This window comes from Heliangelus exortis, chromosome 3, assembly GCF_036169615.1.
Source record: "Heliangelus exortis chromosome 3, bHelExo1.hap1, whole genome shotgun sequence".
NCBI classification, from domain to species: Eukaryota; Metazoa; Chordata; class Aves; order Apodiformes; family Trochilidae; genus Heliangelus; species Heliangelus exortis.
The window spans coordinates 113,179,944-113,207,104 of NC_092424.1; the positions used below are offsets into that span (position 1 = coordinate 113,179,944).

General features: G+C 48.1%; 1 protein-coding gene across 10 annotated transcripts in view; it reads right to left on the reverse strand.

The window, feature by feature from the left end:
- EXTL3 (exostosin like glycosyltransferase 3) overlaps positions 1-27,161 on the reverse strand; it is a 155,426-nt gene that overhangs the window by 79,525 nt on the left and 48,740 nt on the right. For 3 of the 10 annotated variants that reach the window (XM_071742247.1, XM_071742249.1, XM_071742246.1), the window contains exon 3: positions 15,444-15,528. The exons of the other annotated variants lie outside the window; for them this stretch is intronic. The gene's annotated coding sequence lies outside the window, so the exon portion shown is untranslated. The remainder of the gene's footprint in view (positions 1-15,443; positions 15,529-27,161) is intronic. 10 annotated transcript variants of the gene reach the window in all.

Genomic DNA, 27,161 nt, shown 5'->3' on the forward strand with positions numbered 1-27,161 from the left:
CTTTTTGTCCAAGTACCATCCCAGGGTTCTGCTGGACTCTCCTCTACAGACAACCAGAAAGTGATTTCCTTTGGATCAGCTATTCCTAGGACTCATGGACCAACCCAACCCCTTCTGCCTACTGGACCAAGCTGGTAAGAGATGCTCATCTTCATCCTCATCCACCTGCTCTGAGCACTGTGGGGCTGGAGGGCAGAGAACATCTTCCTGCTGAGCAGTCTGCTGGCCTGGCAGAGGACTTGTTCCAAAGCCAGTGGTGAAAACTCACCCAGAAAAAGTGAAGGGAACATTACTTAGTAGGAGGGCAGAACAAACAGGGGTGATCTTAGGGTTAGGTGTGATGTGTTTCGTTGAGAAGGACCCCTCCATCCTTTTAAACAGAAGTTTGTTGCTGGTATCATTTAAATATATATATATATATTTACACTGCATTTTTTCCAGGTCACTCCTGTCTCTCATCCTCAGTTATTCTGCTGAGCAAATGGGGTTGCATTTGGCCCAGAGGGAGCAGGACAGCACAGACAGCACAGAGACAACATTTACCAACATTTCTGCTCACCCCACCATCAACCTTTGTCTGCCTCACCACTGCTGTCCACAGGAGAAAAGCAAGTGAGAGATGTCTGCTGAGGAGAGCAGCAAGGAGCAGGTGTGCACATCAAGAACCTCTTTTGAGAAGTAAAAATGAAACTTGGCCCTAAGCAACCACATCGAGGCACTGAGCTTAGAACCAAGAGCTGGAGATGAGGGAACTGCAGCATGGACACTGCTGGAAGACAAAAGGCAGAGATTAAACCTGTCCTTACCTCTCAGCAAAGAGAAATGTTAATCTGCAACATCTTTGGGATGCAGGGCAAGGCACAAAGCAGCTCTGGAGAGCTGCCCAGGAAGGCTCCTCTGCTCCTCAGGGAATCCAGCCCTGCTCTTAAACTCACAGGCTCCTTCTGGCCTCTCCAGCTCACTGCTCCAACATAAACAAAGTTCTACATCCTCCTGGAAATTAAAACCAGCATCTCAGATATGTACACAGACACAATCCCCTTCTCCCCAGCAGGAACTGGGGATGGAGACTTTGTAGCCCCAGGGGGCTTGGAGCAATCCATGTTTGTGGAGGCTGGGGAAGGCCAAGAGTGAAATGAACAGCATGAAATGGCATCCAGGGATATTTAACAATCTCAGGGTTTTTTTCTGACCTCCTCTCTTCACTATCCAGATAAATATGTCCATTTTCTTTTGCTCATCCTCACAGTGTCCACTGAAAAGCTCTTTCCTTTACCCCTTGATCAACAGAACCATCACAATCTGCTTTCATCTCACCCTTTCCTGGTAATTATATCCACTTGCTTCCCTATTTTCTCTTTTTCCAAGGCTCTCATCTATGTTGTTTTTTTTTATTTCTCTCATCTGCCTGTACCATCATTGCTGTTCACAGCCAGGCAGGCTACTGTGTACCTAAAATTTGTTTTCAATACACTTATTTAAGCTCATTCTCCAACACTAAGGTAGACAAATATTTGCAACCTAACCCAGAAAAATGCCCGTGGAAATCATTCCAGACATCTAACCCAATCTGAGCAGAAGGTCAAGGTGATCAAGGCCTGGTGAGCCCACATCTGCAGCTCTGGGGGGCCACCCATCCATGGCAAAGGCACGAGAGGCTGCAATCTGCTCTGCTGGGTGCACACGTGGTGGCATCTCTCCAAAGGTCTCTCCACCAAAGCTGCTGAGCTGACCACAGGTGGGGTGAAGACAACACAGAAGGTCAAGCAGAAGGTATTTCTGGCAGCCCCCCCTACCTTCATGGTATTCAGGTGCCATTAACAGGATGCCAGAGTTCAGCATCTCAGTCTGGACAACGCAAAACTATTAAACGGAGCTCTTGGATATTTAAGAGCAGAATGTTTCCCAGGCTAATGCAAGCAACATGTCACATAAAGCTGGCAACGTAACCATCTGGGTCCATTAACTGCACTTGCTCTGTAGCATTTACTGTCTGAATTGTTTATGCCTCGTTTGAGCACAGAGGCTCCTCAGCATATTAATACTCTGGAAAAGAACACGGAAAACAGAGCTGGAAACAAAGGGTATCTGGGGTGCCAGAATTACAGCACAGACTGCACTGGGATGAGGTGGGAGGAGGGGGGTAAAAAAAGCACAGAAGAAGCCCCCCGAGAGCTCCTATCTAGCTTCCACTTCAGCAAACAAAATCATACAAACAGTGAAACTAAAACCTGTTGCTGTAGAGAGGAAAGGCAAACGCTTTATGACCCCGCTGCAAGGAAAGAAATATTAAAGGCTTGCAAAGAACACAGAGAAACTGCTAAGTTTCTTCTGCAATCCTAAACAAAACCTACTGGTTTCCCAGAAACAAACTGGGAAATCATCCCTTCCCCCCCCAAGCAAGAGGCAGGTCCCACTCTGCTAACAAAGAGATTGATTTCTGCTTTCTGCTTCCCCTGTACCTTCAATGACTGCCAGGCAATGGGAAGCCAAGCAGGTTGGAGATGCCCTCCAGGTCCTTCCTGCTTGCTGAGTCACAGGAAGGGAAAGGAAATGAAGGTAATGATTTACCTTGGAGCTGAGTGGGAGCCTGGCAATGCCCAGCCAGGGTGCTGCTCACCTTGGAGACACTCAAGGGAAAGCTCTGTGTGGATTCAATCAACTGCCCACTCCAGAAGCCCTGATTTCGCTTTTCTGTCTTCTTGTAGGAGATGCAACTCCTGACCAGGATGACCAAAATTCTTAAATTAAGCATGAGAAAATACTTTGTTACCCTCAGAGCAAGCAGGGAGGTTGTGGAGTCTCCATCCCTGGAGATATTCAAGATCCACATGGAGGGATTCCTCTCCGAGCAGCTCTAAGGGAACAGGGGGGTTGGACTCGATGATCCTCAGAGGTCCCTTCCAAGCCCTGACCATTCTGTGATTCTGTGAAGTGACCAAATCCCAAACTGACCAAGATCCCCTTTAAAAATCCCTAAATTCCCTCAGTGAGCCAAAGTCTGCCAATCAGCTCTCAAAGGAGAGCTTTGCCTGGGGAGAACAGGGCCTGGCACAAGAAAAGGAGGAATGCACAGAGATGCTCAGAGCAGGAATGAGGGGGAATAAAAAGGAGTTACAAGGAGTAAAAAGACCTCGTGTCTTTTCAGGATTCACTTCTGAGGAAGAAAGGAAAAGAAGGAAGGAGATTTTCCTCAGCTAACTCAGAAAAAAACATTCATAAAGGAGCCACTTTGCCCATGGTGCTCAGGATGAGGGCAATGCACAGGGACAAAAGCTGGACCCCAAAATTAAGGTCCTCTGTGGCTGGCTTGTCCCTCTTTACCTGAGATCACAGCCCATGGGGGATGTTAGAAACCCTTTCACACTGGACCAGTTGAGTGGCACAAAGAATTAACAAGTGGAGGGCTGTTCAGCAGAGGCAAATTGTTGCTTCAAAGAAGAGCAAGAGGAACATTTGAGTCTTTCTCAACAGTGAAGTCCTTCCACCTTCTGCAGGCAGGTAAAACATTGAAAACTGCTCTAAGCTGCCACTCCTCTGCAGAAATTAATTTAAAATGAAGTAGTTCAAGCAAGAACTTCCAGCATTTTAATGTGTGAAACCACCCTCTGTTTTGTGATGGCATTTTGCTTTCACAGCAAAAATGGTGGTGTTGGGATTCAGCCTTCAGGAAAGGGAATGGAAACTCCTTTTGCTCAGTGCCACCAAATTGGTGTCCCTGTGCATGAGGTGTTCAGAAGCCACTTCCTGCCACAATCTGAATTTTTTGACAGCCACCAGACTGATCCCTACCACAGCTTCATTTGTGACCATGCCATGGCCTTTCTGCATGAGTAGAACAACCTCAGCCTCTCCCTATCTCAGTATTCCCTTATGTAAAGAAAAAAGTAACTGGTTACATCTCTCAACAAACCCAGTTACCTGCTCTTAGTTACAGCACAGCTTCCAAAGATGCTTCAAAGCTTGATCCAAAGAGGTGCCTGATATCCTGATAATTAGCTCCAATGATTAATCACAGCCATGCCACCCTCCCAGTGCACCTTCCAAAGAGCTGCTGCTTCTCATAGTGCTCTCCAACAGGCTGGGCAGCATCCAGCACCCTCTTCCCACATAAGGGAGTTGTATTTCAGCCTCTCTCTTCATCTGACAAATACAGTGGGAGGTTTAAAGAGTTCAAGTCTGGATATTTTCTGCCTGCTCCCTGCCCTGCTGCTCCTTCTGCATGTTCTCTAGCTTTTCCCATGTCTATTTTAAAATATGGATAATCAAAGCCAGATGAGCTATTCCACTACTGCTTCTATAAATGTAGTTTTTGGAAGTAAATACATCCTTGCATCCTATTTCTCAGTTCACATGTCCATAGATGACACTACACACTTCCTACTGTACTATCACTCTGGGAATAGTGATAGTGCAGATAGTGATAGTGCAGATAGTGTCATCCAGAGGGACCTGGCCAGGCTGGAGAAGTGGAATCCTGCAAACTGCAGAACCAAGGGCAAGGTTGTGCAGCTGGGTGGAGGCAATCCCATGGAGAAATAGAGGTTGGGAGGAGAAAGGATTGAGGGCAGCCCTGAGGAGAAGGACTTGGGGGTGGGGGTGGTGGAGCAGAAGCTCAACATGAGCCCTCAGGGTGTGCTTGGAGCCCAGAACCCAACCATGTCCTGGGCTGCAGCAAAAGAAGCACAGACAGGGGTCGAGAGAGGGGATTCTCACCCTCTGCTCTGCTCTGCTGAGACCCCACCTGGAGTTGTGTGTCCAGTTCTGGAGTCCCCAACAGCAGAAGGACACAGAGCTCCTGGAAGGTGTCCAGAGCAGAGCCACTCAAATGCTCAGAGGGCTGAGCACCTCCCTGGGAAGCCAGGCTGAGGGCTTGGGGTTGTTCAGCCTGGAGAAGAGGAGGCTCCCAGGTGAGCTCAGAGCAATCTCCCAATATCTGAAGGGGCTCCAAGAAAGCTGGGGGAGGGCTTTGGACACGGGGGGGTAGGGAGAGGACAAGGGAAATGGGTTAAAACTGGAAGAGGGGAGATTGAGGTTGGACATGAGGAAGAAATTCTTGAATTTGAGGATGGTGAGAGGCTGGAATGTGTTGCCCAAGGAAGCTGTGGCTGCCCCATCCCTGGCAGTGTCTCAGCCCAGGTTGGATGGGGCTTGGAGCCCCCTGGGCTGGGGGAGGGGTCCCTGACCATGCAGGGGGGTTGGGATTGGATGAACTTCCCACCCAACCCATTCTAGATCCTGAGTCCATGACTGGCTCCAGCTGTTTCCATTCTTGCTGCCATTAACAGAAAGAAACCACAACAAATCCTCTCCATCCAGGTCTCTCTTGTTCCACCCAGGTGCAGCAAGCTGCTTGGAACCTTTCCTCCTCGTTATTCCCAGGCCCAAGGATGCAGCCCTGGCTGGGAAGCACATTGGGAATCCAACCCTTGCCAGGGTCCAAGGTGCAGCAAGGGGTGGGTGAGCTTTAAGGTCCTTCCAAGCCAACCCATTCTATGATTATATGAACTGAAGCAGATTTAGCTGCTCAGTAGAACCAGAAGTTCTTTTCCCTGTGACTGTCTCTCCAGGGCAGAGCCCTCTTCCCCAGGCATGGCCCATGCTGTTTGCTCCTCCACATGCAACGTTGTCACAGGTCATTTCACATCAGATTTGTGGGACTGCAGTTTACAAGTCATCTGAGAGGAGGCAGTCTAGGAGATTCCTAGAGTGTATAGAGGATAATTTCCTGCTCCAGCTGCTAAATGAGCCCACCAGGGATGGAGCCCCCCTTGACCTTCTTTTCACAAACAGAGAGGGGCTGGTGGGAGATGTGGTGGTCGGTGGACGCCTGGGACTCAGCGATCATGAAATAACAGAGTTTTCAATATTCAGGGATACAAGGAGGGTTGTCAATAAAACCTCTACGTTGGACTTCCAGAGGGCAGATTTGGGCCTATTCAGAAGACTAGTTCAGAGTATACCCTGGGAAACAGCCCTTGAAAACAAAGGGGTCCAGGAGGGATGGACCTACTTCAAGGAGCAAATTTTGAAAGCACAGGAGCAGCTGTCCCAGTGTGCTGAAAGGCAAACTGGTGGGGAAGACAATTGGTCTGGCTGAACTGGGAGACTCTGAAAGAAATTAGGGTTAAGAAGAGTGCCTACCAATTATGGAAAAAAGGGCTAACTACTAAGGAGGAATTTAGGAACATAGTTAAGTCATGTAGAAAGAAAATCAGAGAGACAAAGGCACAACGTGAACTCAATCTCGCTACCTCTGTGAAGGATAACAAAAAGTCCTTCTACAGATACATCAACAGCAAAAGAAGGGGCAAGGAAAACATCCATTCTTTACTGGACACTGGTGGGAATATAGTTGTCAAAGATGAAGAAAAGGCTGAGGTATTTAACACCTTCTTTACCTCAGTTTTCAACAGAAAGACAGGTTATCCTGAGGACAGATGGCTTCTGGAGCTTACAGAAGGTGACAAGAATCTAAACAGCCCCCCTGAAATCCTGAAGGACACAGTCAGTGACCTACTGAGCTGCTTGGATCCCCACAAGTCTATGGGACCGGATGGGATCCACCCAAGGGTGATGAGAGAGCTGGCAGAAGAGCTCGCCAAGCCTCTCTCTATCATCTACCAACAGTCCTGGCTCACTGGGGACATCCCAGATGATTGGAAGTTGGGGAATGTCACAACAATCCACAAAAAGGGCTGAAGGAGGACCCAGGAAACTCCAGGCCTGTCAGCCTGACCTCAGTGCCTGGCAGGGTTATGGAACAGATCATCCTCAGTGTAATCCTGGGCTGTGTCAGGAAGAGCGTGGCCAGCAGGTCCAGGGAATGGATTCTGCCCCTGTGCTCAGCCCTGGGGAGGCCACAGCTTGAGTCCTGTGTCCAGTTCTGGGCCCCTCAGCTCAGGAAGGAGATTGAGGTGCTGGAGCAGGTCCAGAGAAGAGCAAGGAGGCTGTGAAGGGATCCAGCACAAGTGCTGTGAGGAAGGGCTGAGGGAGCTGGGGGTGTTGAGGCTGGAGAAGAGGAGGCTCAGGGGAGACCTCATCACTCTCTCCAACTCCCTGAAAGGAGGTTGGAGCCAGGGGGGGGTTGGGCTCTTTTCCCAGGCAACTCTCAGCAAGACAAGAGGGCACAAGAGGTCTCAAGTTGTGCCAGGGGAGGTTTAGGTTGGACATTAGAAAGAATTTCTTTCTGGAGAGGGTGCTCAGGCATTGGAATGGGCTGCCCAGGGAAGGGGTGGATTCTCCATCCCTGGAGCTATTTCAAAAGAGCCTGGATGTGGCACTCAGTGCCATGGGCTGGGAACCACGGGGGGAGTGGATCAAGGGTTGGACTTGATGATCTCTGAGGTCCCTTCCAACCCAGCCAATTCTATGATTCTATGGACTGCTCCAAGTCATTTATCATATTCTGGTAATGATTTATGACTCCATCAGTTTTGTGAAGTTCACACATTTTCTCAGCAGGGACTCGGGGCCTGATGAAAATCACAAGAGGATGCAGCCACTCCTGAGAGCTCCCATGATCCTGTTTTACAGTGCCCCAGCTTTATCACAGCCTTTACACGACTTTTCTTCCCTGCACTAATGAAAAAAGAGCAGACACAGAGGCTTACCCTATCTTCCTGACAGCTCTGACACTGCCTAGTGCCACAAAACTGAAGTCATTCAGAGCAGCAGCTTCACCACGAAGCTCATGGAGAGCAAACTCCTACCTAGGAGCAGAAGCCTCAACATCCTCTTGCTTGGCACTACAGACAAGAGAAAACTGGTGAGGCTGGAGAAGTCATCCTTAAAAATATATCTGCTCATCTGCTATCCCTCAAACAGAAAGAACCTGAACAACTGGGAAATTTCATTACTTCCACAGAAGACAAATCAATCTTCATGCTCCCACTTTTTTTTTTTCCTCCCATCCAGTGCTTCTGCAGGTCTTTGGCACCACTTCAGAGCACATAGAATCATAGAATCATAGAATCCTAGGGGTTGGAAGGGACCTGGAAAGATCATCTAGTCCAACCCCCCCTGCCAGAGCAGGGCCCCCTAGAGTACATCGCCTAGGAACGTGTCCAGGTGGGTTTTGAATGTCTCCAGTGAAGGAGACTCCACAACCCCCCTGGGCAGCCTGTTCCAGGGCTCTGTCACCCTTACAGTAAAAAAATTTTTTCTGATATTCAACTTGAACCTCCTATGCTCCAATTTACACCCATTACCCCTTGTCCTATCACTGGTCACCACTGAGAAAAGCCTAACTCCATCTCCCTGACACTCACCCCTTACATATTTGAAAACATTGATGAGGTCACCCCTCAGTCTCCTTTTCTCCAAACTAAAGAGACCCAGCTCCCTCAGCCTTTCCTCATAAGGGAGATGTTCCACTCCCTTAATCATCTTCGTAGCTCTGCGCTGGACTCTTTCACCTGGAGTGTTTTGTTCAGTTTTGGTCCCTGCTCTCCAAGAAGGATGTGACAGGCTGGAGAGGGTCCAGAGAGCCACGAGGATGATCAGGGATGATCAGCACCTGCCATATGAGGAGAGGCTGAGAAAATTGGGTCTGTTCAGCCTTGAGAAGAGGAGGAGAGACCTTAGGACCATGTTCCAGTACTTAAAGAAGATGGAGATGGAGACTCCCTGTAGGATGGAGATTCCCTGTTTACAAGGAGTCCCATGGACAAGCCAAAGGGCAATGGGCACAAGTTGCTCCTGGGGAGATTCCCATTGGACACAAGTGGAAAACTGTTGACTCTGAGGACAGTCAGAGATTGGAATGGTCTCCCAATATTGCCTCACAAACAGAATTATTGATTTTAGCCACGAAGGCACCAGTTTTACACAGGCATCCTAATAAGTGCATTTGAAGCAGAATTCCCTTTAATTGTCCTTCTGTTCATGCATGGGCCACCAGCAGGATTTTCTGAGCAGGCAGAAGATGAGTGCATGTTGTGATACACAATTAACATTTCCATAATCAGGGTTTCACATTACTCAAAAGCAATTTGCTCGTGGGTGGTTTTGTTTTGTTTTGTTTCCGTGTCTCCAGCAATCCCTCAAAAGCAAGGACTGCTCAGAAGGAAGGAGAAATGGGGCTGTTACAACCCTTGCAGGTCAAACCCTTCCTGAGTGGCACAATCCCTTGCCCAACTCTGCTTCTCCCCATCCAAGCTGCAAGAAATTCCAGATGAATGAAGAAATTCCACCAAGAATACCAAGGAATCAGAAGTGAATGAGATCTTTGTGAGATGCTGATCCAATCTGATGGTCTCTGCAGCTCATTATTTTTGGCAGCACAGGCTCCCCATGAGATCCCAAAGACCACAAATGATTCCATCAAGGAATCTCCCCAAGGGTGAGGGAGCTGCATGGGCTCTGCCAGGCTCATGAATAAGAGGAGCAAATTAAAGCCTGGGGAATCAGTGCTGCCCTATGGAAAACTGATGGGATCAGCTGGTAAATTCTTCCACTGCTCAGTGCTGCCTTTCTCCTCCCCCTGCACCACAAACTGAGCAGAACAGGAGACAAAATGAACACTAAAAAAAACCAAATTTGGAGAGAAGCTGAACCAGAAGTCCACAGAAAACTGATCAACACTCTGGGATGGTGCCACACTGGTGACAAGGGGGTGAACTCCTGGTGTCCCACAGTGTCAAACCTCTCAGGTCCCCAGGAGGTGACACTGAAGTGGCAGGAGTAGAGGGTGAAGAACTTCAAACCCACAGCCAACCCTCATCCACATCAGCCACACTTCCACTGCAAGGTAGGAGCATGGATGCACGTGTAAAGCATGATGAGTTTTCAGAGTTCTAAGCACAGCCTTTGAGTGTGGCTCATTTTCAAGCAAAATGGGATGGCAGCTTTATGGTCACTAAGCTACCCATGCAGAGCAAGTGCTGCAAAATCTGCAGTGCTTTCAAATCCTTGACTATTAACACATTCTTTGAATTAATTTTGCCCAAATGATCCATACTGGAAATTGATGTATGACCCTGTATTAAAGCCCCCAGTAGCCCTCTCTCTGTACTTGCCATGGAGCTTAAATACATGAAAGTTGAGTGCCTTAAGAGGCTGATGAGAATAATTTTCTAGTAGAATGGAAAGGACAAACTGTTTTTATGAGAGTGTGTTTTACAATCTGTTTTTTCAAATTGAAGCAAAAATAGTTCCCAGATGGAAGCTGTTTCAGTCCAAATTTAACCTAAAGAATACTTAAAATAAAATAAAAACCAAAACACAACAACAACAAACAGGAAAAACTTCATAAAATTTGTCCCCACCGAAAAGCTGACAGCATCTTGTTCTGAGAGTACTTAGAGTCACAGTGAAAAAAAGCCTTGAGGTTTTGTTGATCAAAGATTCAAATAAAAAGGAAATAGTTTCAAAACGGTGGCAGAAAAGTTTGTCATTAATTCTCCAGTGTGTGCATTAGACTGTGGAAAATTTCTTTACAAAGCTCCAGGCATCCACAGAGGCAGCAGGGGTGGAAAAGGATTCCAATGCCCCCAGAGTGCTTACCCACTGCTTAGAAGTAGCTTTCCCCCTGCAGATCAATATTTTTAATTTTTTTTAAGTGTCACATGTAGCCATAACATGGCCCTACTACTCTTTTCAAACGCACAGCACCTTAACAAAAAGCAACCTCTAAAGCTTGAATTTAGCTTTTAATCTGCATCAGCAATGTCTAACACACACAACAGCCCAACCCATCTCTTATCCTGCTGCTGGAGAGGCAATGAAGAAAACAGGAGATGAAAGCAGGATGCTCAGATTTGTACTTCCTCTGGCACAGAAGGGTAGAAGTTGCTGCCCCTGTGCTCAGCCCTGGGGAGGCCACAGCTTGAGTCCTGTGTCCAGTTCTGGGCCCCTCAGCTCAGGAAGGAGCTTGAGGTGCTGGAGCAGGTCCAGAGAAGAGCAAGGAGGCTGGGAAGGGATCCAGCACAAGTGCTGTGAGGAAGGGCTGAGGGAGCTGGGGGTGTTGAGGCTGGAGAAGAGGAGGCTCAGGGGAGACCTCATCACTCTCTCCAACTCCCTGAAAGGAGGTTGGAGCCAGGGGGGGGTTGGGCTCTTTTCCCAGGCAACTCTCAGCAAGACAAGAGGGCACAAGAGGTCTCAAGTTGTGCCAGGGGAGGTTTAGGTTGGACATGAGAAAGAATTTCTTTCTGGAGAGGGTGATCAGGCATTGGAATGGGCTGCCCAGGGAAGGGGTGGATTCTCCATCCCTGGAGCTATTTCAAAAGAGCCTGGATGTGGCACTCAGTGCCATGGGCTGGGAACCACGGGGGGAGTGGAGCAAGGGTTGGACTTGATGAGCTCTGAGGTCCCTTCCAACCCAGCCAATTCTAGGATTCTATGATTCTAAGTTGGATTTGGAAATTGGACTGGATGGCCTTTAGAGGTCCCTTCTAACCCAAATTATTCTATGATTCTAAGTGCAAGCAGCACCTGGCTTTATTTACATCTTCCAGGCCTTGCAGAGATGTCACATATTTATAATTTAAAGACAAATGCAGGAGTGGCTTTATCTACAAGACCACAGGGATGGAATGAGCAGGTCACTGGGCAACTCCCAGCTCTGGAGGTCCCTGGCTGCTTACAGGGTAGGAGAGGAAACACCACAGACATCTTCTCTTCTACCCTTTCCTCAGCATCCACAGCTGCACCTACCCAGAAAGCTGCTCCAACCAAGTACAGTTTTTTCCTTGGAAGCCCTGAGCAGCCTCCTGTGTACTTACTCTTCAAATAAATCAAGGTTCAAGGAGAGAAATCATTACTTGAGTAGACAAAATGCACCGAGGGAACAAATCTTGTGCCCTACACAGAGCCCAAAGTTTGGTTTTATTCCAGCCCAGGCAGGATGGCTCCAAGCCTCTCCTGAACACCTCCTGGGGGTCTCACCTGACTCCTGGGCAAGCTGTGCCCACCCAGCAAACACAACAGCAGCCCAACACTCAGCACATCATCACCTTCCAGCCAGGAAGCTCCCTAAGGATCACCAGGGAACAGAGCAGAAACAAGAGAAATGCTTGGGAGGAACTGAAACCAGATCCTCAGACACCTCTCCTCAGTTCCTACCTGTTAGTGCTCTCCTTACTGGCTCCTGGCTCCCACCCCAACCTTCTTCACTCTCCTCATCCATTATCCAGCAGCCCTCCCTTCTTTTCAGCATCCTTCTGCCAACACCATTCCAGCCTATGTTATCATTTCTGCTGGGCATGGAGCTCCTGTTGCAGCAAATTCCCAAAACTCTGCCTCTGCTTTGCAGTTTGGAGAGGATCAAGTTGTGCCACAGCTCACCCAAGCTCATGACACTGCCAGTAGCTGTTAAGAAAGCTTTCACTCTGCCTTTTGAAGGAGAAAAGAGTTTTGGTTATACTGGAGAAACTGGAGGGAAAAGAATAGCTTTGCTGGTAAGAGGATCTCATAAGTGGGTAGAAATGGTGCTCTCAGGAGGAGCAGAACACACCATGCCAGCAGAAGCCCTCTTTTCTCCAAACAATTTTAGAGCCCACAGCCACGAGTGGGAACATCACCTTATTCCACATTTGTTCCCTCAGAAAAATTATTTTTCCCCTGCACGTGCATAGTTCATCTTCCTCATGGCTGCATCTTCCCTGGACTCACAATTCTTACTCTAAAATGATTAAAAATGCTTCTTTCAACCAGACAAAAGGTAAAGTATTAAGCCCAGGGTCAAAACTTCAAGCAGACAATCAGAAACCCCTCTGTGGTTACAAGCTTTGCAGCAGAACCCTGTGGGTGCTTCCTGCCTCAGCACAACACGGGGTAAACAGTGCTTTCCCTTCCCCAAAAAAGCACTTTGGGATCTATGACAGAGCAATCCTGCTGGGAAAGCCTCAGCACAGGGAGCTGGGATCACTCCTCTCCATGTCACCAAATTAAAAGCAGCTTCTTTGAACACCAACTTCACCTGAGGCTCTGCTAGCAACCACAACAGAGAGTGCAGCTTTCCATATTCATTCCTGCTTGGCTAAAAACCCTAGGATAGAGCAGGACCAGCATAATAATGGCAATTACAGATATTGAATGCAGTAATTTCAGCCCCAATTAACATAATGAATCTCTGTCTCTTCCCAGTAACTCACCTCAGAACAATCAAGCTAAAGGTGATCAGGCTGAAGCACATCATAAGAATGCTACACACTGATTACATGAACCAAGCTGAGAAAGATTTCTACCCAGTTCTTCCTCAAAAAAACATCCACCAACCTCCTTTTGCCTCCACACAGACAAAAAGAGGCTCTGTGGAATTTATTATCCATGTTTTGATAGCAGGCAGAAGGAACAGTGTTGCAATCTTTTTTTTTTTTTTAGAAGATAATGAGTCAACCCAAGCCCTGCAGCAGGTATTTTGGAGGCAGAAAGGGTACTAAGGTGGTCTTGCAGCAAATGAGGAAAGGAGGAAGCAGCAAATCCTGAGTGAGCAGCAGCTCACATTTAGCTGCATGGTAAAGAATTGTCTGCCAGAGGAACAGAACCATCTCACTCGTGGGAAGTATCTGCAAAAGGTGCCCAGATAGGCTGTGAAGGATCCACTCTTCACACAAATTTGTGACATTTCAAATACATGCTCTGGTCTAATGGCAAAAACATGTCACACAAACATTTAGGACACCAAGTGGTGAGGGAAGAGGTCAGACCTGACATAAATTTGTCTGCCATATCAGTTAGAACATTGAAGTTCTGTGAAATGAACACAGGAACTCACCATGGCTGTGGGACTAAAGACCATTGCACTGATCAGCTGATCCAGGAGTGGTCCAAGTGTGTCTGTTCAGTGTAGCCTTGGACATGCAAGAGCCACAAGAGCTTGGTCCATGCCTGCTGTGCCATGGGAAGGAGCCCTCAGGGTGGTGAAGCTCAGACTGCCAGGGTGAGAACAGGCTGATAAGGCTGCCCTGCAGTAATGAGGATTTCCTGCTTTTGAAGCTGCAGAAATGGTTTGATCTGTATTTTCCTTTTCTTGGAAATTAACTAAAAGCCTCAGCATGGTTAGTACAAGTGGCATGAGAAGGAAGTGAAACCAAAAAGGAAAAAAAAAAAGGTATGAAATCAGGGCACAGAACCTGTGCCTACAATCAACTTCTCTTCTTGTCCACCACTCCTTGTCCAGGACACTTCCCTCCTTTGCTTCCAGCTCCACCTTATTCCATTTCTCATCTGGTTCTTCCAGATTTGGCCCTCTCCCTCCCCTGAGAGAAGTTCTCCTGGAGGCTCCAGTGGATACACCAGCATTTCTTCCTCTACTTCTCTACGTAGAGTCAATCCCAAATACTCAATCTTGCTGCCCCAACATCTCCAACACCCCCAGCCTCCATGAGATGCCTCACCTCACCCCAGGTGCCCCACAGCCCCTCCCAGCAGCTGAACCCAACTGTTGTGCTGAAAGCTTGCTGTCCCTGAGCCTGACTGGATGCTGAGCCTTTGATGCATGCCTGCAAACTCAAGACATTACACAATAGGGACCCACGACACCCACAAAAACAAGGAAGCCCAAGAAGAAGAAGCCAAAAGATGCAAAAAGTTACTTGTGCTTAGCCCACACACTTGGGAGAGCACAACCACTTCTCTTACCAGGCAGAAATGTTTCTTTTAATAACCATAAATCTCATAGTTCCTCAAATAAAACACACTACAGACAAACAAATGATTTCTGGGCCAAAGTCATGAAATGAACAAAGTTGTTTTCTTCTCTACAGCTTTCACTCTGTCACTTCAAAACAAAGTAAGTCAAATCCACCCCACAAACCAGAAGAGGACAAGTACCAAGGTTATGTTTCAATAAGCATTCAAGTAACAAATTGATCAAAATAACATACAGTTTGAATTCAAGACAACAAGGTCAAGCCAGTGGCACCTAGGGGCATCCATGCTGGAACGGGCAGGCAGCCCCACACTGACAGCCAAGCCTTGCATTATAAACTCAGTCATCAACTCTAAATTGCTGTTTTAAACACAGAAAACTGGAGTTTTGCTGTTTATCTGGCTATAGGCTAACAGGGAAGCTCTCCTGCAAGCTGAGAGCTTCCTTGTTGTTGCCTCAACATCCAACCCACAGCATCACTTACCAGGACTGTGAGGCATCGGAGGGCAATAATTAAGTAAATTAAGGCAAGGAAGAGCTTAATGAGTTGCCCAGGGCTACAGAAGGCAGTAAGCAACAGAGAAATGAGTGACATTTATGAGTCTCTTGTTTATATCCCTGTTCCTGAAGCCCTCACACAACCCCCACCAGATGATTACACATGGGAGCTGGTGGGGCCAAGCGTTGGCATTTCAAACCCTTCCAGGGGGTGAGCAAGCCAAGCTGCAGCCAATACCAACTTTCTCCCCTCCACCCACAAAGAGTTTGTGCTGGCTGAGTGATTTCAGGCAAGATGTAGATGGAGCTCAACTGAAAACACAAAGAAAAAAAGAAACCAGCAGTTGCTCACCTCCCCTCCCCAGGGTGGTTCGGGGTTCAGCGAGCCGGAGGCTGCTGAAGGGATGGAGGCTTTGCTTGGCTGGGCTGCCCAAAAGCTGCAAAGAGAAGGGAAAAACAAATGTTTCTTATGTGCTGCAGCAGCAGGAGGCATTGCCAAGGATCTTGCAGCCCAGCTTTGGGAGCCCTGCTGCTGTGCAGGGGATGATGGATCTTGCCCTGGTCCATGGTTTCCTTCAGAAAGCACCGCAGGGAGCAGGGCAGAGAGGGATCAAGCTGACAGGACTCAGGTATCCTGGCACTCCAACTGCCCTGGAGACAGGAGTAACTAATTAATAGGGAGTTATGGGATATTAGCAAGCAGCGAGGAATTAAGGATTAATTTAATTACTTCAGCCTCAAAAATACACCAAAAAATTACAGCACCAAGAGATTCTCTTCGGAGCATCCCCCTACTATAGCAACACTCACAACCTATGCTCTGCTGCACCTCTTGGTGTCCCTGGTGGCAGAGGTTCCTGGCAGCAGAGCTGATTTTCAAATGTTAGGATGCAAGAAAAAAGGAAATTCATGAATTGGCTGCAGCAATTTGAGGGAGATTTGTGGCCATAGCAACATTACCATAATCAATGCTGCAAGGAACAAAAGCTACTTTGATCATCTCCTTCCCTACCCTCTCCACCTCACCCTTAATGTTAGAGAACATCCAGACAGCCTCCAGTCCCCAGACACCCACGTGTCCTCTCCCACTCACTATAACCCTGATGTGAAGGGGGTAGTGAATCACTGGAAGGTCCTGGAATCACCGAGAAGGAGGCTTAAAGCTGAAAAATGTGTGCTTGGAGCCCAGAAACCCAACCATGTCCTGGGCTGCAGCAAAAGAAGCACAGACAGCGGTCGAGGGAGGGGATTCTCCCCCTCTGCTCTGCTCTGCTGAGACCCCACCTGGAGTTGTGTGTCCAGTTCTGGAGTCCCCAACAGCAGAAGGACACAGAGCTCCTGGAAGGTGTCCAGAGCAGAGCCACTCAAATGCTCAGAGGGCTGAGCACCTCCCTGGGAAGCCAGGCTGAGGGCTTGGGGTTGTTCAGCCTGGAGAAGAGGAGGCTCCCAGGTGAGCTCAGAGCAACCTCCCAATATCTGAAGGGGCTCCAAGAAAGCTGGGGGAGGGCTTTGGACACGGGGGGGTAGGGAGAGGACAAGGGAAATGGGTTAAAACTGGAAGAGGGGAGACTGAGGTTGGAGGTGAGGAGGAAATTCTTGAATTTGAGGATGGTGAGAGGCTGGAATGTGTTGCCCAAGGAAGCTGTGGCTGCCCCATCCCTGGCAGTGTCTCAGCCCAGGTTGGATGGGGCTTGGAGCCCCCTGGGCTGGAGGAGGGGTTCCTGACCATGCAGGGGGTTGGAACTGGATGAGCTTTAAGGTCCCTTCCAACCCAAACCAGTCTGGGATTCTGTGATTCAAAGGGACTTTGTAAGAGTGTCCAGTGCACCTGCAGTCCAGACAGACCCTGCCCAAGCAACCACTCCACACAGACCATGCTCCTGGGCTGGTTTAGGAAGGGGGCAATGCTTGACTTTCCTGATTGCCCACCAAGCACAGCTGTCCCACCCTGCTCCCAGCAAGGCAGGCACAGGACAGTGATGATTTGGTCAAGGATGAGCTGAAGACATTAATTGTGCTGGTAGCAGATAATAAACAACTCACTCCAGGTGCCTTCTGTTTCCTCTACTACAACTTAAACTCCTCTAGGACATCTTAAGGCTCAGATGGTTTCTTGCAGTGCAATCACGTCGTGCCACAATGCCCTACACCAGGGGTGTGAGCTCTGCAAGCACTCCTGTTGTGCAAATAAAAGAATAAATCAAACTCCCAGGAAATAAATCTAACAAGCTGCCCATCTGCACCCTTGTGCTGTATGCCTCCTACAATGAAAATACATCTGGAGAGCCCAGTCTGCCCACCGAGATGAAGGGAGAGATCCAAATTAATGCTCTCAGTAATTTTAGCTTCACAAATCAGGGGTAGCTGACTCACTCTTCCTGCCCCTGGTCACAACATCTGGGCTCTTTATGGTCACTGAGGTTCTTTTCCCACAAAGCAGAGCCTGGAATGTGGCAAGGTGGAGCACTGGAGGGGAAGAGGCAGCAAACTTTCCAAATTAGTAGCAAAGACCAGAGGGCTGCAGTAATTCTACAGCTGGGATAGCTCAGCAGCCATGATTACAATCTGCCTGCTTAATTTGGCCCCCCCAGTTTCTATCAGAGACACAGCAGGAGGAAATTCTTGTCGAGGAGTTAAAGCAAGGGATGGTGTGTTGGATAACTGGGGTTTTACTCCCAGCTGTGTCTCAAACCTTCCATGCAAACCTCAGGGAATTTTCTTCATCTGCTCCAGTTCCCTGGCTCGCAGCGTTCCTCAGTCACTCTCCAGGGATCTCAGGGGTTACAAATAGCAGCTGAGAACCAGAAATATCAGCAAGCACAGCTTCCTGTTCAGTTCAGCAGGACTGAAAGCATCTTAGAAATTTGCCTGTAACACAACTGAAAGATTTAACTGCACAGAACTCATCAATCTGCTCCCTCCAACCATCCTCTTTTTATAGGCATAAAAGGACACAGCCAGGGCAAGCCATGCCCAGAGCCCCACGCCACCAGGGAACTTATTTTGATGGCCTCAAAAGATCATCTGAGGAGAGAGGAAAAATGAAGCATATTTCACTGGTCTGGCTTAAATGATTTCATAGGTCTGACTCTGAAATAAAACCTGAGCGTGGGAGCAAGACATGCCAGGAACATGTGAGAAATCTTAGAGGAGTCCTCCTGGGCCCTCAAATTCATTTGGATGCAAAACTCATACTTAAAAAAACCCAAAAGATAGGGGGAGGATGATGACCCCAAGTAGACAAAATAAAAGAAGAAAAGGAAAGAGGAAAGGGGTGCTCACTTCTAAAAATTCACTCGCATAGCTTTGAAGTCTGAGTTTTGTTTGGAACTGAACATGTTCCATTAGCTGGAATCTTTTCCTGGTTTTTCCTTTACAGAAGGCAGAGCTAGCTCTTTGTAAAAAAACTCTGAGATCCTCAAGAAGAGAGCCAAAAATCAGCTAACAGTGCACCTCTCAGTTAGAAACTCTTGCACTCCATTGACTGAGAATCACTGAGGTAATACATTAATTCCTCAAAAAATTCCTACATTAATTCCTCCTGAAAAGCAATTTGGGGTTATCTGTAAAGAAAAGATCTATCAAGAGTGGGAACTCCTCCTCAGCATCTTCTCCCACCTCTTCCTGCACGTCCATCCCTCCCACAGTGCAGTGATCCCACATTTTGTGCCAAAGGGATCCACAGCTCAGATCTCAGGAAGAAAGGTAACATCCCAGCAAAGCTCCTCACAGATTTGGAATCATCCCTTGCCAGTTTGAAGGCAAAACACACACCACAGAGAGCAGCCCTGCTTTGCTTTCAGGGCGAGGTGGCACGAGTAGCACTTGGAGACACTGATCTACTTCTCCCTACAAAAGGGCTGCACAAACAGCCAACAACTCCCTGTCCCAGGCTGCTGCTTGTACCCAGCTCCTACAGCACCAAAATCTGTCTGGAAAAGACACTACAAAGAATACAGCATGGGTGGGACCTCCCCAGGTGGCTTTCATTGAAATTATTGATGGTTTTGCCACTTTGTTCTGCCAGGGCAGAGTCAGAGCAAGGCTGGGTTTAGGAAACTCCCACTTTCATGGAATCCCCGAATGGTTTGGGTTGGAAGGGACCTTAAAGCTCATCCAGTTCCAACCCCCTGCATGGTCAGGGACACCTCCCCCAGCCCAGGGTGCTCCAAGCCCCATCCAACATGGGCTGAGACACTGCCAGGGATGGGGCAGCCACAGCTTCCTTGGGCAACCTGTTCCAGACTCTCCCCACCCTCAAATTCAAGAATTTCTTCCTCATGTCCAACCTCAATCTCCCCTCTTCCAGTTTTAACCCATTTCCCTTGTCCTCTCCCTACCCCCCTGTGTCCAAAGCCCTCCCCCAGCTTTCTTGGAGCCCCTTCAGATATTGGGAGGTTGCTCTGAGCTCACCTGGGAGCCTCCTCTTCTCCAGGCTGAACAACCCCAAGCCCTCAGCCTGGCTTCCCAGGGAGGTGCTCAGCCCTCTGAGCATTTGAGTGGCTCTGCTCTGGACACCTTCCAGGAGCTCTGTGTCCTTCTGCTCTTGGGGACTCCAGAACTGGACACAAACTGGACACTGGAAGTGCTGGGTGCATGCCCACCATCCAAGAACTACGACTTCCTACAAAGATCATTGCTGGATTCAAGGGTGGGGATATTTTTCCTGCCTTTATCTCTCTGTTTCTAACCTTATCTTGGCACATAAGGTTAACAGTTTCTAACTTTGTAAAGTTTTACAACCCATTTCATTGTTCAGTTTTATTAGTTTTAACCTGTTCTGACAATGCCCTTAAGTTTTGCTTAATTGTAATCCATTGCTGTGAAAGTACCATTTTGCTAAATTCTGCTATTTGTAACCTCCTGCTTTGAAAATCCCCATCATTTCTAACTCTACTGGTTGCCATCTGACAAGCTGTATAAACTTAACTCACTTTTAAGTAAAGCTGTGTTTTTGTACAAACCTCCTGGGTAACAACCTCACTCTTGAAGTACCATGCAGAGATTTCCCCAGCCTGATCTCACCCAATGGGTTGTTAAAAAGAGATTAATTAATAGAGGAGGATTGGACCCAGCTGCACTTAGGCTCTTCTCTGAAGGAGTTTAGAAAGCAAAGGGGGTCCAATCCAAATCTTCCCAGGTTGAGCCCCACTTCAGGGCAGTGTGCCCAGGTAGCCAAGAAGGCCAGTGGCATCCTGGGCTGTGTCAGGAAGAGCGTGGCCAGCAGGTCCAGGGAAGGGATTCTGCCCCTGTGCTCAGCCCTGGGGAGGCCACAGCTTGAGTCCTGTGTCCAGTTCTGGGCCCCTCAGCTCAGGAAGGAGATTGAGGTGCTGGAGCAGGTCCAGAGAAGAGCAAGGAGGCTGTGAAGGGATCCAGCACAAGTGCTGTGAGGAAGGGCTGAGGGAGCTGGGGGTGTTGAGGCTGGAGAAGAGGAGGCTCAGGGGAGACCTCATCACTCTCTCCAACTCCCTGAAAGGAGGTTGGAGCCAGGGGGGGGTTGGGCTCTTTTCCCAGGCAACTCTCAGCAAGACAAGAGGGCACAAGAGGTCTCAAGTTGTGCCAAGGGAGGGTTAGGTTGGACATTAGAAAGAATTTCTTTCTGGAGAGGGTGCTCAGGCATTGGAATGGGCTGCCCAGGGAAGGGGTGGATTCTCCATCCCTGGAAATATTTCAAAAGAGCCTGGATGTGGCACTCAGTGCCATGGGCTGGGAACCACGGGGGGAGTGGATCAAGGGTTGGACTTGATGAGCTCTGAGGTCCCTTCCAACCCAGCCCATTCTATGATTCTTTGATTGGGGAACTCTCCTCATGTCCACTCCATGGGATGTTAACACTGTCTTTGCTTTGTGGGATGTGTCAGGGCTGCACCCACCTCGTGGGTGGTGACACCCATTCCTCTGACAACTCAACAGCACCCTGGATGCAAGCAGGGTACCAAGATGGACCTCAGTCACTACAAAGGTTGAGAGAGCTGGGGTTGTTCAGTCTGGAGGAGAGAATGCTCTGGGGAGACCTCAGAGCACCTTGCAGTACTTAAAGGGAGCTTCTAGGACAGCTGGTGACAAACTTTTAACAGGGCTTTTGGCAACAGGACAAGGGGTGATGGTTTTAAACTGAAAGAGGGGAGATCCAGACAAGAGAGAAGGAAGAAATTGTTCACACTGAGGGTGCTGAGACACTTCTTGCCAGGTTTTCCAGAGAGGTGGGAGATGCCCCATCCCTGGAACCATCCCAGGACAGGTTGGATGGGGCTCTGAGCAACCTGCTCTGCTTGAAGATGTCCCTGCTCATGGACTGGATGGCCTTGAAAGGTCCCTTCCCACCCAAACCATGCTCTGACTCTGTTATCACCCCTTTCATGGCACCTGGTGAGGTCTGAAGCTATGGCTTTACACAGAGTGAACTTTTTACCTGTGGCTTTATTTTGGGTCATGTTCAGAAGTTCAGTATTAAATTAAGACTTTGCAAAGAGTTTGCTAAAGGCTACATTATAGCTCCATAATAATGAGGAGCCAAGGAGACACTGATTAATTTGCAGGGAATTGCAGAGCAGCAGTTACACACAAAGCTGAGAGGTCCCAGGACACAACTCCTCCTCACACTTGCCCACCTTAACCACATCACCAACCTTTTCCTAGGATTTCCTTTACAGCACCATTTATAAGCACAAGACTGGGAGCCCAGCAGGGTCCTCTTTTTTCATTTGTGAGCAAAGAACTTTGGAAAACTTGAGATGTGAAGTTTCCTGAACACCAGCCATGACTTCTGAATCAGCACTCTGGTAGCAGATTCCTCCTCTAACCCAGCTGATGGTGTGATGCCTCTTCACTTGCCAAACACCTGCTCATCACTGAAGCTTCGTGCTTTAGAGCATGAAACAGACTTTGCAAACATCTGAACCAACCATGCAAATGAACCATTTGTTCAGGCTTCATGCCCATCATTCCTTGGCAGATCTGCCACTCAAGAGCAGCAGAGATGCAACCTGGGCAGCTCGTGGGGTGAGCAGCACTCCAAGCCAGAGAGGCACAACTGGAGCCCCCAAAGCTCCAGTCACTCACTCAGCCCTGGATTCCTTTAAATCCCATCCCCAGGGAGCTGCTCTGGTTCACCCCAGAACCAAAGGCAGAGCCACAGCAGGAGGGAACAAGAGCCCCACAGACAAGACACACATCTGAATAAACATTCAGGAGTTGACAGAGCCTCCCATCCACCCCAACCTCTTGAAGTCCTGAGACTTTTATGACATTTGGCATCCGACTGCTTCCATGTGCCAGGAAGATGTGTGGTGAGGAGCAGCTGCAAGTCATTAATGCAAAGCATCCCTGCCTTCAATTAAAGTGCCTCCAATTTCCTACCACACGGGGAGCTCTGTGTCTTAACTTCACACACCAGAGGCTCTCCCAAAGCCCCTGCACGACTTCCTTTCCACAAGGTAACCTGGTGAACTTCTCATGACAGAAACATTCTGGCAGAGGCAGCTGTGGGAATGAAGTCTGGCAGGAACTGGCTCAGCATAGGCTCAGAAGGCAAAATTCACCTTTCCTCAAACTGGAGGCAACAAACCTGGCTCCAGTCTTCAACCCTTCAAAGAAAGAGATTTCCAGTTAAGTTTAATCCTTGTGCTTTCACTTCCATGCAGCTCTTTCTTCTGCTACAGATCTTAAATTCTCCACAGATGACAAAGAGGGTTAACTCAACAGAAAAGGTTGAACTCCTCTGCATAACACTCCCTGAAAATCATGCACAGGTACCTCAGCCCCAGGCAAAGCTATTCCATACACTCTCCTTCCCACACATATTTCTGTGTCAGCTCCAAAGGGGACTGGTGTACCACAAGTGCTGCCCACATCAGGGCCACAGCACTTTGCTCCTTCAGCCACGATTTTTGCTGAAGCATGGGTGTAGCAAGAAATGGATACACACAAAAGGCAGCTCAGAGACATTTATCTGACCTAAATAATGGTGATTTCCTGGTAATTTCACTTAGCAGCTTTGGAATTTACCATACTTCAACCAGTCAACACACAAAATGGCCACACAGATAAAAGCTGGTGGCTTTAACTTCACTCTCAAACATCTCTTCCCTGTGTGCACATCCTGGATAAACACTCAGCTGCTGCAAAGAAGAACCACAGGACTGAAAAGTCTCAGGTCTCCTTTTGATTTCATTTTGCTTGAAGGAAGAGGCACCTGCAGACTGCAGACACTGTGAGGAAGCACCCATGGGGAAAAAACCAGAGCTACTTGCTGTCACTGTATCAGTCCTGAGAGTCCCATCTCCTTCAAATGAAAAATCTCCTCCAAGAAAGGTGCATATGAAGGTGTAAAGCACAGCATGCCTGATGGATCTGGATTCATAAGGAGGTAAAGCTCTGTTCAGAAAAGGAAACTGAATATCCAGACTGAAATTTAAATTTCCTAGTGACACTACACAGGAGTAACAGCACAGGAATCCCAGACTGGCTGAGGTTGGGAGGGAGCTCAGAGCTCATCCCCTCCAACCCCCCTGCCATGCCCAGGGACACCTCTCATCCAGCCCAGGCTGCTCCAAGCCTCATCCAACCTGGCCCTGAACACCTCCAGGGATGGGGCAGCCACAGCTTCCTTGGGCAACCAGGGGCTCAGCACCCTCAAAATACAGAATTTCTTCCTCATGTCCGACCTCAATCTCCCCTCTTCAAGTTTTAACTTGAACACCTTAACTTGAACACCTTTAACTTTAACTTCAACACCTCCAGGAAGGGGGCAGCCACAGCTTCTCTGGGCAATCTGGTCCAGAGTCTCAGCACCCTCCTGCTGAAGAACTTCTTCCTCAGATCCAGCCTGAACCTCTCCTCCTGCACTTTCAATCCATTTCCCCTTCTCCTCTCACTGGACACTCAGGAAAAGTCCCTCTGCAGCCTTCCTGGAGGTTCCCTTCAGGGACTGGGGGGCAGCTCTAAGGTCCCCCTGAGGCTTCTCTTCTCCAGGCTGAACAATCCCAGCTCCTCAGCCTCTCCTCATGGCAGAGCTGCTCCATCCAGCCCCTGGATCATCTTTGTGGCCTCCTCTGGACTCATCCCAACAGCTCTGTGTCCTTCTTATAGTGGGGACACCAGACCTGGCTGCAGCCTGACAGTCCCCACCAGTGACATCCCAGTCCTCAGAGCTGCACCCTGACAGACACAAGGAAAGACAGGGAGGAGATAAACACCTGTGTGGTGGGAAATCTCCCAAATAGATTTTGAGCATCTTCTCACTTCACAATGAATAGGAAAATGTGACCTCTCTGTAAGAGGGAGGGTGAAGTTGTCTGACAGAGTTTCTAAGCAGCAACTGCTTTCTATAGGATTAGACAGGGCTGGACTTAGTGCCCATCCCATGGTAACATCCACACTCTGATCCTATCAAGAGGAGGAAGAACATCCCCTGCAGAGGTCCCTGCCAACAAGCCACCATCAGAGACTAAAATACACTTTATACAATAAAAGACTTGAGGAAATCTCTTTCTTTGAACAGTTCTGGAGACACTTCAAGGTTTCTCTGCACTGCACATTCCAGCACGACTGAGAAACATCTCAGCTCCAAGAGAGCAAGCACTTTTCTTCCCAAGAGCTTTGGGTTTCTAGCTTGTAATTCCTATCCTCTTGCCTGGGGAAACCCCTTGATTTGTGGGGCCAAAAACATTCCTGGCTCACAGAAAAAATAAAATAAATGGAAAGAAAATAAAATCAATGAAGCTAAAGCTTTTCTTCTTCCCCAGACTGCTCAGAAACCAGCACATAATGCTGAAGAAATGCCAGGAACCAGCACATTATCCATCCCTTTATCCACTTTTCTCAACCTTCATCTCTCAAAACATTCACATTGCAGCACTGGGTCCCCCTGCTTAAAAAAAAAATAAAAAGTCAATACATGCAAAAACATCTTCCTTGAGATGAGGAAAATTGCTTCAAGTTCACTTCTTCTAAGTACCTGCAAAAGCACCATCTCTCCCCTTCACTCAAAGATCTTAACACTTGTTTTTCTGCTTTATCTCTGTTTATTGATTTTACAAGGAAAATTGGCACCAGAGCATTTTCCAGGAAGGACAAATTATGTGTGCAGATTCATGAGGTTTAAGGCAGACTTGCCCTGAAACCTGAGAATCAAGTTCTAAGCAAGACTACTCAGTCTTTACTATGTCCACAAGGGAAAAACAATTTCCATGGGAAAACAGATCCATGAGCTGCTCAAATTTTCATTTTAGGTTATTTTCAGTTTCGGGGGCATCTTTAAGACCTTCATATTTCACAGAAACGTCAATGTTTTCGTTGTAGGTTTCAGGAAAAAAGAAGCATAAACAATAATTTTAAATTGCTGAAAGTGTTGAGGAAGATTTTCTTATTTATTGCTTTACTGCTCTGGAAAAATACTGCTTAAAATAAATTTTAAATGAATCCTGCTCTGCCAGACTCAAGGCATCTTATTGCATAGGAAGGCAGAATTCACTTGGTGATGGGGTGGATTGGTTGTGCACAGAGAAAACTTGACACACATGAGCCCAGGGTAAGCAGAACAAAGCACCTGGTGCCCTGCCAGTGTGCCCACATCAAAGGTGTGGAAATGGGGCATGAATAAAAGCAAGTGAAGCCCTTTGACAACAGCAATAATTCCTGGGTCCTAACCCCACACTGACTTCACCACGGGGCCACGCAGTGAAGAAATCCCTCAGTTTTAATGAAGAGAGTATCAATCTGAGCCAATTAGTTCAACCACACTAAACCTTGATTTGCTGAAGTGACCTTGTTTCAAATCAGCTTAATTTGATTCTGGAAGTAGATTAAGACAAACCTTCAGGCAAATTTCATTCTGAGTAAGAAATTTCATAAGCTTCAAACAACTGAACGTGAGGGGCTGGACTCAGATTACTTTGCATATCCATATGCAGATGAGCCACAAACCTCTCAGCACTTCTCCCAAGCACCCCATAGCAGCCTCAGCTCAACTTTCTGCTCCCAGACTGAGTGTGATGCTGCTCTTCCAGTTGATAATCATCTTTCCACCTCCCAGATGGTTGTATTTCCCCAGAGCTGTGAGCAGAAAGCTGTCTAGGGCTTAGGGATCCTGGGAATGGAAAGCATAATTCAATGCTGAAGGCTCTTACACTTGTGTGTCGAGTGCTGCAGCCCAGAAGCCAGCTGCTGGGAGAAAAATGGAGATACAAAGCTCTTAAAAAAGGGCTCAGTGGGAGGTTTCCATTTAAAAAAAAAAAAAAAATTAATTAAAAAAATAGGGCAAGTAGGCTGGTGAAAGGACTCAAGCACAGATCCTGTGAGGAGAGGCTGAGGGAGCTGGGGGTGTTGAGGCTGGAGAAGAGGAGGCTCAGGGGAGACCTCATCACTCTCTCCAACTCCCTGAAAGGAGGTTGGAGCCAGGGGGGGGTTGGGCTCTTTTCCCAGGCAACTCTCAGCAAGACAAGAGGGCACAAGAGGTCTCAAGTTGTGCCAGGGGAGGTTTAGGTTGGACATTAGAAAGAATTTCTTTCTGGAGAGGGTGATCAGGCATTGGAATGGGCTGCCCAGGGAAGGGGTGGATTCTCCATCCCTGGAGATATTTCAAAAGAGCCTGGATGTGGCACTCAGTGCCATGGGCTGGGAACCACGGGGGGAGTGGATCAAGGGTTGGACTTGATGAGCTCTGAGCTCCCTTCCAACCCAGCCCATTCTATGATTCTATGAAATAAATAGCAGAGAATAGGAAGTCTGAAAACATTAAGGAATAATGGATTTGTTTTCCAAGATTGTTTTACTGCGTCGACTGCTAAGTAAAAAAGACTGCTCAGAGGGTCTGAGCTGAATCCATCAGAGCAGTTTAGGGAAAACACAACAGTGGGGGCTGGAGAGAAGGGGGGGAATAACTCACCTGGCTTCAGAAACACAAGTCTGCAAGGAAAAGGGAAAAGGGCAGCAGGGCAGGCAGAGAGGACAGAGGTCAAACAGGAGGAATGGATTTCCGCCCAGCTTTTGAAGTGCAGGATGACTGAACACCAGCTGAAGTTCCTGAGAGTTCCTGAAGTTCCCCAATTAAATCCAGCCCCAAAGAAAA